At 33.6% G+C, this 10,886-nt stretch overlaps 1 pseudogene; it reads right to left on the reverse strand.

Moving 5' to 3' along the window:
* Window positions 1–1,942: 1,942 nt before the first annotated feature.
* Window positions 1,943–7,887, reverse strand: LOC110196331 (small ribosomal subunit protein eS17 pseudogene; annotated as a pseudogene).
* Between the last annotated feature and the right edge of the window lie 2,999 nt (window positions 7,888–10,886).

Here is a 10,886-nt window from a genome sequence, read left to right on the forward strand (position 1 = left end):
ATTGGCCATGATCTAATCAGTCAAGTTGATTTATGATCCTAACTGTTAGGGATTTATTACTGAATACCTTACATAATTTGTATTTATTTGTATTGATTATATATACATATGTATGTATATATATATATATGCATAGAATGATTATATGCATATGGATACATATATATGTCTCTGTGTGTGTATATATGTACATATATGTACATGTATGTATGTATATATATGTGTATATATATAACCTATACATAGTCCTCTCTCTTTTCTTTTGTATTTCATTTTTCTCCAATTACATATAAAAACAATTTTAACATTCATTTTTAAAACTTTGAAATCCAAATATTCTCCCTTCTGCCCTTCCCATCCTCCTCATTGAGAGGGCAAGCAATTCAATATAGGTTATACATGTGCAGTCATGCAAAACATATTTTCATATTAGTCTTATTATCAAAGAAAATATGTGGCTCCATGATACTTGAATTATTTCATTCTGATTGCTTGCAGTATTTTCTCCATGACCTGGGAGCTCTGTAATTTGGCTATAATATTCATGGGTTTTCATTTTGGGATTCCTTTTAGGAGATGAATAGTGGATTCTTTCAATTTCTATTTTATTCTCTGATTCTATAATATCAGCACAGTTTTCATTTGTAATTTCTTGAAAGATGATGTCTAGCTTCTTGATCATTACTTTCAGGTAATACAATAAATTTTAAATTATCTATCCTGGATCTCTTTTCTATGTCAATTATTTTTCAAATGAGATATTTCACATTGTCTTCTATTTTTTTTCATTCTTTTGGTTTTATTTTATTGTTTCTTGATTTCTCATAAAGTCATTAGCTTCAATTTCCTCCATTCTAATTTTTAATTTAATTTAATTTTCTTCAATGAGCTTTTTTACATCCTTTTCAATTTGGTCAACTCTACTTTTTTAAGGAGTTTTTTTCTTCAATAAATTTTTGTGCCTCTTTTTCCATTTGCAAATTTGGACAATTCTGCTTCTTAAGCCATTCCTCTCCTCATTGGATGTTTGTACCTCTTTTACCATTTGACCTATTTTGTTTTTTAAGGTGTTTTTTTCTTCTGCATTTTTTTTGTTTCTCCTTTACTAAACTGTTGACTGATTTTCATGATTTTTCTTGCATTACTATCATTTTTCTTTCCATGGACATGTCTCAGTCATCCCTTTTTTTGGTGTCAACTTGGCATCAATGGATTCCCCTGAGCAAACAACATTTATGTGTTATTCATCTTTAATTCTCAGAGGAAAATTAGAAAACTTAACTCTGATTGTTTGACTGATTTTTATGACATCAATTAAAAAAATAAATTTCCTGACAAATTCTTTTCGAGTTCTCATTCCCAATAACACTACCAAAATACTTTTTTCCCTATTTTGTATATTTTAGTTTTTTCCTAGCACCTAGGACAGTACTTGATGTACAGAGAGTACTTAATGCATATTAACTGATTCATCTTTCATGATGTAACTTCGTGATTAGCTCTTATGTGAGATATCCTTATTCTACAAGGCATTAAATTTTTTACCCTCTTTGTGCTTTCTTTCTTTTAATTGGGAAATGTTTAATAAAATAAAAAAAATATATACAGTAAAATATAATTTCAATATGTGCCCAACAGGGATCCATTTCTATTTGAATTTGACACCACTGGACTAGAAGGAGACTTAATCTTCTATATACACCAGCCTGGGGTTGCATGTCAATAAGAGATTCCTAGCATAGCTTAGAAGACTAATTCAATACACATAAATTGCATACTGAAACCTGTCCTGAAAACCGAAACTCTCTCCACATGTAGGCTTGCTATTACGTGATGCAACGTTTAAAAACAAGACAACATTCTGGGGGCTTCCCAAGTTTATTGGAAAGAAGATAACAGCAAATAGTAAACAACTTCTCTTAGTGCTTGGAAGTTCAGAAGTTCAAGTTTTGAAGTTCATGTTAACTGTTGGGTGGATAAAATGCAGGTGGGACAAACTACCGAAGTCCAGGAGTTTCAATATTTCTTTGGTGTCGGGGTCCACTTCAGTGATTTCCTGATCCAAAGCAGAGACCTCAGGGACATGGGTTATCCCTCCTTTCTCTTTCTTCTTTCTGTAGTTTGATGGAAACACCTCTCACAGGTCCTCTATGCATCTGCTTCATTAGATGAGTAACATATTCTGCCATCTTGTTTCAGTGTTTCTTGCTGGCAATGATAGTGATCTCCTTGTACATGCCTGTTGGTGTGGAAGTCATTGGCCAGGCAGGTATAATACTTTTTGATGATGACTCACGCTGCCATCTTCACAGTCTCGGTCCCGTATTGGCTCTGGAGAGTGAGGGCTAACTTCTTCTTTCATACCTATTTTACATTTACTAAATTACTTTTGTGTTGGTCCTTCAAATGGGAGAATATAAGGTTACTAATAATAACTGAAATTTGCACAGAACTTTAGAGTTCACAAAGCATTATATATAACTATAATTTTACCATTTTTGCAGAGGAGTAAAGAAAATCTTAGAAAGATTAAGTGACTTACTCAAGATTACACAACTAATAAGTTTATGAGGAAGGATTCAAATACAGTGCTACATAGCTTCACTGGACATAGTTAAAGATTTTATTAATCTTAGATGTTGCCACTTAGTATTTCATGTATTAAAAAGTATTGACTTGAATTTAAAATCGGTCTAAGAATCCACTATACCTATCTCCTCTATAAGTTGTCATGAAATTGCTCTGTGAAGTGCCCTTCAACTGTAAGCTTCTTAATTCCTCAAACAAGAAGGCATAGGGACAGCTGAGACACAATTGAAGACGGTATGCCAATATAAAATTCAACAGAACTGAATCATTTCAAAATCTGCAATAAAATGTTGAATAACGAGGAATCAGAAAAGTCTTGTTAGACAGTCATCTCCAACATATGACTGTAGCCATCTTGAGGGAAGAAGACTATATATTTTTTTCTGGGCTATTCACTTGAAGTGCTCTGGGGAGAAACTCAGGTAGAGGAATTGTTCACAAAAAATTTAAGCTCCCTTAAGTAGAGCTAACAGCTATCATTGGAAATAATAGCATCTGAAAATTTTTCCTTGAATACTGTATGTACTTAAAACAATCATTTTTTTTAGTTATTTGCATGCAGAACTTTATTCGTATAAACATTTCACATTAAGAGAAAGGGTTATTTTTGCCTTTATATTTCACAAAACATACCGTCAATAATATAGAACTTCAATAAACATAGGTGGTAAAGTTTAGAGAATTCAGTACTACATTGAGTGTTGGTAAGAATCAGATCCAAATCCTGGCTCTGAAACCCAGATTTTTGATGAAGGGTAAATTTCTTAACTTTTCTTAAATAATTACTTTTTTTAAAAATGTGCATAATAATATTACTTACATTATAAAGTTGTTGTGAATGATCATAATATTTCATTAATTTGAGTCATTGAGTGTCTCCTGGGTGTGGAAAACCACTTTGGCCATTATAGGAGATAACAAGTGTCTTTTTAAAAGTGCTTAAAAAACTTGTGCTTTTGAGAAAAGGAATACATCACATGTAGAGGTCATTCAGGATACCTAGACTTACGTTTATCAATATTAGTATTTTTCCCTTGGACATTAAAGTGTGAGTTAGAAGGGACCTATGAGCAAGAATTTTGTTTCCTCTGAAATTAGCAGGCTGTCATTGGCAAATGCAGGGACAAAAGTCATACTTCCAGGGCTTCCTGACTCCCACTTGGTGAATAACTCAGTCTGTGACCTTCCTATAAGCCAATTAACCTCTCAGTGGATTTCTTAAATAGGTATGAGAAGCTGGTATTGATGTTGAAGGAAACGAACATTAAAATTTATTGATCAGCCAGGGAAGTAGTGATCAAAAAAATGTCAAGTATGCAATGTACATCAACAGAGGATAAATCTCCTTTGACTGCATTCTCCAACCACCTGGTCAGAGGTTTGCCCACTGTGGTAAATGTGAAAAGGGAAGGCCTATGAGCATTAAGCAGGGGATTACAGAACCAGCCTTTTTTCAAAATGTTTTCTTCCATTTCTGTGTAAATAAAGTGATGGGGTAGGTAACAGTTGGACATTTACCCCTAAGTGGATAAAAAATTGAAAAGCCCAAAGTATACCTAAATGTCTATAGCCTCCTATTATTTTTGTAGTGGTTACAAAGAACTAGGAACAACACTGGTGCAAGTCAATCATGGATTGGCTGTACAAAGTCAGTTTTATGAATTTAGTATGATATTATCATGTAATAATAAGTAATAAGTATAGGGAAATCTAAGAAACTTGAGAACAAACTAACGCAGAGTTAAAGTAAGCAGGACCAAGAAAAAAAAAACAACAATAATGATGTAAATTAGGAGGCAGAATCATGGAGGAGAAAAAAAAATATTGACTCTGTATTCAGAAGATGTGTCCAAATTCTGCCTATGGTATTTATTAGACTGTAAATTTGAGTGATTTGCATAATTTCCATAGGCCTTATTTTCTTCATTTGTAAAATGATAGAATTGGAATCCATTATACCTATGGTGCTTTTCGTCTCTATATCTCTGAAGCTACAAACAAATCAAATTAAATATTGTATAATTCATTTTTACCAATCATAGTCCTAGAGATGAAATAAGTGAATATACACATTTTCTGTATTTTTTGAGAGATGGTGAGGTAGGGGAAAGGGGATAGGGGGAATAGGATGTTGCATATGCTGTCAGATATGTTTGCTGCGCTCATTTTGTTCTTAACTACTTTTTTCTTTGTAAAAGAGAATTCAACCCTTTGACCTAGCAATACCATTACTAAATCTGTGCCCCTCCCAAAAATACACAAATCAAAAAAGAAAATGACCTGTAGGTATAAAAATATTTACAGCAGCTCTTTTCTGGTGGCAAAGAATGGGAAATTGAGGGGATGCCGACTAATTGGGAAAAGGCTGAACAAATTGTGCTTAATGATTCTGATGGAATATTGTTGGGCTATAAGATAATATGAGTAGGATGCCTCAGAAAAACCTCGAAAGCCTTACATAAGCTGATGCAAAGTGAAATGTATTGTGTACAAAGTACCAGCAATATTGTAAGATGATCAGCTGTGAATGACTCAGCTACTCTCAGCAATACAATGATCCAAGACAAATCTGGAAGACTGACTTATGATGAAAAATGCTATCCATCCCCAGAGATAGACTTGATGGTGTCTGAATATGGATTTTATGCCATTTTCCTACTTTATTTTTCTTGAGTTTCTTTTTTTTTTCTTTTCTGGTCTATGCTTTCTAATATGGAAATATGTTTTGAATGACTACACATGAACAACCTATATCAAGTTGCTTGCCTTCTCAATGTGGGGAGAGAGGTAGGGAGATATTTTGGAACTCACAGCTTTAAAAGTGAATATTAAAATTGTTTTTAAATGTAACTGGGAAAAATAAAATAATGAATAAAATTTTATAATAATAATAAAATAATCCAAGAAAGCACACTATATGTGAGTGGAAGGGAGAGATGGGTAGTTAGAAATGACTATGAAGTTGAAAAAAAGGCACAAGTAAGTCAAAAAAAGTGTGGGAGGGTGGGGGTACTGAGGCTGTATGATTTTAAAGCACACTTTTTTTTTCCCCTTAGGAAAAGGAAGGAGTGAGAAATAGATGAAATTGCTACAATATTACATTTTACCTCTCCTTTATGAGAACAATATTTGTCTCAAATAACAATAGGCATCACTTTTGATGATCTTCTGACTTTTAAAATGAATAAAATTTAGGTGGTTTAATGGATAAAGCCCTAAGCCTGGAGCCAGAAAGATATGAATTCATATCCAACCTCATACACACAAGTCACCTAAATTCCATTTACCTCAGTTTCCTCCTCTGTAAAATGGAGATAATAATATCACCTACCTCCCAATGTTGTTGTGAGGAACAAATGAGATAATAATTGTAACTGCTAAGCACCATACCTGGTACATAGCACGTGATATATGAATTTCTGTTGTTATGAGTATTATACAATGATTAAATAGGGTAAACACGTGTCTGTCCTTATGATTAAAGATAGCAAGTGTATCAAATTCTAAGGACTTTTTAACAGCAGTAGCATAGGAGTCCAGAGATCCTGGAAGTATAACTTAACAGCCTACCAAATTCAAAGGTTCTGGTTGGCAGATAACATTGCGATGTCTGTTTGGAACTCACGGGAAGAACTCAAATGATGCATCTCCATTCAAAAGAATTTATCTTAAATATACACACTGGGGAAAAAAACGGGACAAACAATGCTTGTTGCTGAGATTTTGACAAATAATTGGGCACTTAGGCCATGCTGTCCATTTCTCTTCACATATATTTTGGATAAGAACTTCAAGTGGACCGGAATATCTACTCTTAAATAAGAAGGATCAGGTGGGCCAAATTTTGGGGAAAATTCACAGCATTTTCAATGACTGCAAGTTTTCCAATAAAAATTAAATTCTCTTACAATAAAAGAGCATTTTTTGAACATCTACTATACTTTTGTCAGTATTTTGGAATTTTAATAAACAAAACAGAAATCAGTATTTTTCATCAAAATTAGTGGTAATAATCAGATACCACATTTTGCAAAGAGTCAAAATGGCAGACAACCCAAAACCCGACAGAGAAAAGTAAATTTAAATAAGATGGGAACAGACATGTAATATCATTGATAATAAATATTCCTTAGATGACTCAGTCAGTCAGGACATAAATAAAATTTTACTGAGAGCATATTATGTTTCAGGTACTGTGCTAAGTAAGAGGGAAACAAAGAAAATGAAAAGGCAATCTCAAGGAGTTCATAGTATAATAGGGGAGACAAAATGCAGTTATGTACAAACAAGATACACGAAGGATTAATTTGAAATAATCAATGGAGGGAAAATGCTACAATTAAAGGGATCAGGAAAAGCATCCTATAGATATTGGGATCTTCTGTCAAAGCAGATCAAAGGATAAGAAATTCAGACCTGGAAGAGACTTCAAAGGCCATGAGTCGAACTCCCAAAACTCCAGGATCTCTGACTTCAAATCTAATACTTCTTACAAAGTTGATCTCTGAAATCTTCCTTGATGGTACTCTAACCCATTTCTTTTGTCCAAACCAGTAATCCTTTGGTGATGAAAAGTAAGTGGGCCATGTGATACAAAATGATAGAAACTATAACAAAACCTCTGAACTTCCCTTATCACTCCTTTTCACAGGATTGTTTTCATTAGATTCTTTAAGGTTTCTCTTTTCCATATACACAAAAACCTACACCCACACCCACACTAATACCCCTGTACCATGCTCACACATTCACATGCTCACATACATGTGAACACTCACTCACTGTGTTGCCTATTTCTGTCTATCTTCTTTCTGTCTGAATATATCTGTATCTTTTAGTTTCTCTAGATCCTTTTTTTCTTGTTTGTTTCTATGTATCTGTCTCTCAAGCCATCTCTTCTTTGTTTCCTTGTTTCCTGCTTTTGGTCTCTCATTTTCTCTGATTCTTTTTTTTTTTTTCCTGCTTCTCTGTCTTTCTCATCAATTTCCATGTAAGGAAATTAAGCAGTTACTTTATAATAGGCATTTTACTTTTTTTCTGTAAAATAAACCTGCTTCAATTCCAAATCCTCCTGATTTAGCTTCCAAAATGGATATACTGATACATTTTCATTGTATGATCCTTGAAAAGGATCACATTTCTTTATGGATTCCTTTAAACCCAGTAATACAAAAATGTTATGCTTTCCGATGCTCAGAGAGACTTACAAATTTCCATAGCTGTTTTGTTCTTCTCAATATCAGTCTGAAAATGTACTCTTACCTGGATCAAGAGCTTCTTGGTTGCAGCCAGTATCATGACAGGAATTTGTCACTGAATATAAATTGAGGGTATTTAGACCCCCAATTTCCATGTAATTCCATTGATGAGAAAATGGGTGTAGTTAGAGCCAGTTTCTCCTATCATTGAAGGCCTAAAGCTTTAATTGACTCAGAATTTACACTTCTATCAGCTTCCATCCAGAATTATGGAACTTTCAGGACCTCATCTTATAACAAAATGGGCTCAGGATTAGTTCTGCCTGATAGGTAGATAGATGGATGGATAGATGTAGATAGATAGATAGATAGATATACAAATAATTTGTTATTCATTTTACATTTAAATAGAAAATGAAAAAAGAAAAAAATAATAACATTTCCGTGTATACAGCAGAACATAGGAAAGGATTCAGTATAAAAAATAAATTTGCATTTCAAGAAAACACATGTGATAAGTACTACACATTTGTTTTAAAGCTACCCAGCTTTTCCTTGCTTCTTTGAGGTTTTCTTTTGTTTTCTGGTGTGCCTATATATAATTTCCTTCTTATACATTCTCAATGAAAGTAAATTACCAGAACTATCAATCCTCCTCCCCTATCTCATTCCTCTGTGTCAATTCTTTCACTTACACCTCATTTGTATAAAATAATTACTTTTTTAGCCATTTCTAAATGGTTTTATTTTTTAAAGTCATATCAAACTCATGTCTACCCCCAATCTTTCTTATGAACTAGCCAATCACTAAAGACAATCTTAGACATATGTTTTACATTTTATATATATAAAAGGCAAATGGTCTGTGCTTATTGAATCCTTTGCAATCAGTCTTCAGTATGTACCTTATGTTTCTCTTGACTCTTGTATGTCAAATCTTCTATCAAGTATAGTTTTTTTTAAACACAGTCTTGAAAGTCTGACAGTTGATCAAATGTCCATTTTTTTTTCCATTCAGGATTCTGCTTGACTTTCTTGAGTATGATATTTTTGGCCAGAACTCTGGTTCTTTTGCTCTTCTATACATATTGTTCCAATATCTGTGGTCCTCTGGTGTCTCCACTTATAGATCTTGTGTGATTCTAATTGCGGCATCATCATATTTAATTTTTTTTCTTGTTGCTCTTAATATTTTGCCCTTGAGCTGGGGGTTGCTGAATTTGACAATAATATTCCTATGAATTTTTTTCATAGGATCTCTTTCAAGTGGTAATCTATGGATATTTTTCTTTACTATTTCTACTTCCTCCCCCTTGTTCTAATGTTTCAGGACAATTTTCTTTATTCATTTCTTGTATCATTTTATCAAGATTCTTTTTTTATCATAGCTTTCAGGTAGTCTGATTATTCTTATGCATTCTTTTTTTGATGTGTTTTCCAAATCAGTTGTTTTTCTTATGTTTTACTTTCTCTTTTTTTTCATTCTTTATATTAACTTATTTCTTGATCTCTTATAACTTCATTGCATTTGCCTTGCCCAGTTCCAGTTTTCAAGGTGTCATTTTCTTCCTTAAGAGTCTGTATCTCCTTTTTAAGTTGGTTGACTTTCTTTTCATAACCTTGTTTTCCTTGGATTGTTCTCTTTTCTTTTTTTTAGTTTTTCCTCAATCTCTCTCATTTGATTTTTAAAGATTTTTAAAATTCTGTAAATTATTTTTGGGCAGGTGAACATTTGACTTTATTCTCTGGGGTAGAAAAGGGTTTATTCACTTCAATATACTCCTCTGAAGATGAACCCTGGTCTTCTGTAATCACATGATAACTTTCTATGGTCAGATTCTTTCTCTTTTGCCAGGCATTTTTTTTGTATTAATAGCTTAATTTTTGTTATCACCTCTAGTCCTGCAGTATTGGGGATGGTTCCTCTGGCCCCAGATCATCAGTTCTCTCCTCTGCCCTGGCACCAAAGTCAAACCTCCAGCCTCCTGTGAGTGCCCACAACCAAGGGAGTTCCACCCCACTCCTTCGGCATTCACAAGATGTGTGCTGTTTCCTTCTTGACCCCCCCCCAGTACAGTTGGGTCTAGAGTTTCTTGTCAGCAGAGGTTCCTACCATCTTCCCCAGCTCAGATTCCCAAGTCCCCTTACTATGCCAGCAGTAAAAGTTCCCATAGGTGGGACTTAGGCAGATTCCCAATCTAGCTACGCTTGTTGTTACAGTGGAGCCTTTGCCTGGAGGTGTTTACTCTTCATCAGGACCAAATCTCATCCTCGGATTTTGATTCTGGTTTTCTCAGACTGTCCCAGGAGGACCGCTATTGTGCCCCTTTTCTTATTTATTTTTACCCCCACTTTGCTCACTCTGAGGCAGTATTTTATCTGTTTTGTGGGGGGAAATCCTGACAGCTTGGAATTTTATGACCTACTCCATGATCTTCCAAGAATCCATCTCTTCAGGTTTTTCTAAATCAAACAGCTCATCATTTCTTATGTCACAACCGTATTCCAACACAATCATATTCTACCTGAGAGATTGTTTATGAAAGTTTTTTTCCCCCAATCTAGGCCAATATAATCATTTTTTCCCTTATAAATCCCTAGCAGGATTGGTGATTTTAGTAAAAAGATAAAATGATTCATTTAAAGAGAGAAAAAATAAGTCTCAAATTGCAACTTATAGTAAATCCCAGACCTTGGGGTAATTTTAAAATAATATCACAAATATTTTTAGTAATAATATATTCCTTAATTTATCACAATAAATACTAAGTTAATTTTTTTCCCCCTCTCAGCCCTTAATTTAATACATTAGAGTTCTTAGTCACAGTATGTAGAGAAAATATAGAAATGTTCATATCATAAACAAGAAATTTGTTTGAAATAATTGAGAATTTGTGTTTATTATTTTCTCAACTGACAGGTCATTTGAGATTTTCACTTTGCATTCAAACTAATTCAAATTAACTATATGGGCATTTATCATGTTCTTCCTTTACCAAATGCATGATGTATACAAAGAGAAGAAAACAACAACAAAATTTTCCTGACTTCTATTAGCTTGTATTCCATGTTTTTATTTGTATCCAGGTTTAGCAGAAT

Source organism: Phascolarctos cinereus, unplaced genomic scaffold, assembly GCF_003287225.1.
Source record: "Phascolarctos cinereus isolate Bilbo 61053 unplaced genomic scaffold, phaCin_HiC Scaffold_2;HRSCAF=192, whole genome shotgun sequence".
Lineage (NCBI taxonomy): Eukaryota > Metazoa > Chordata > Mammalia > Diprotodontia > Phascolarctidae > Phascolarctos > Phascolarctos cinereus.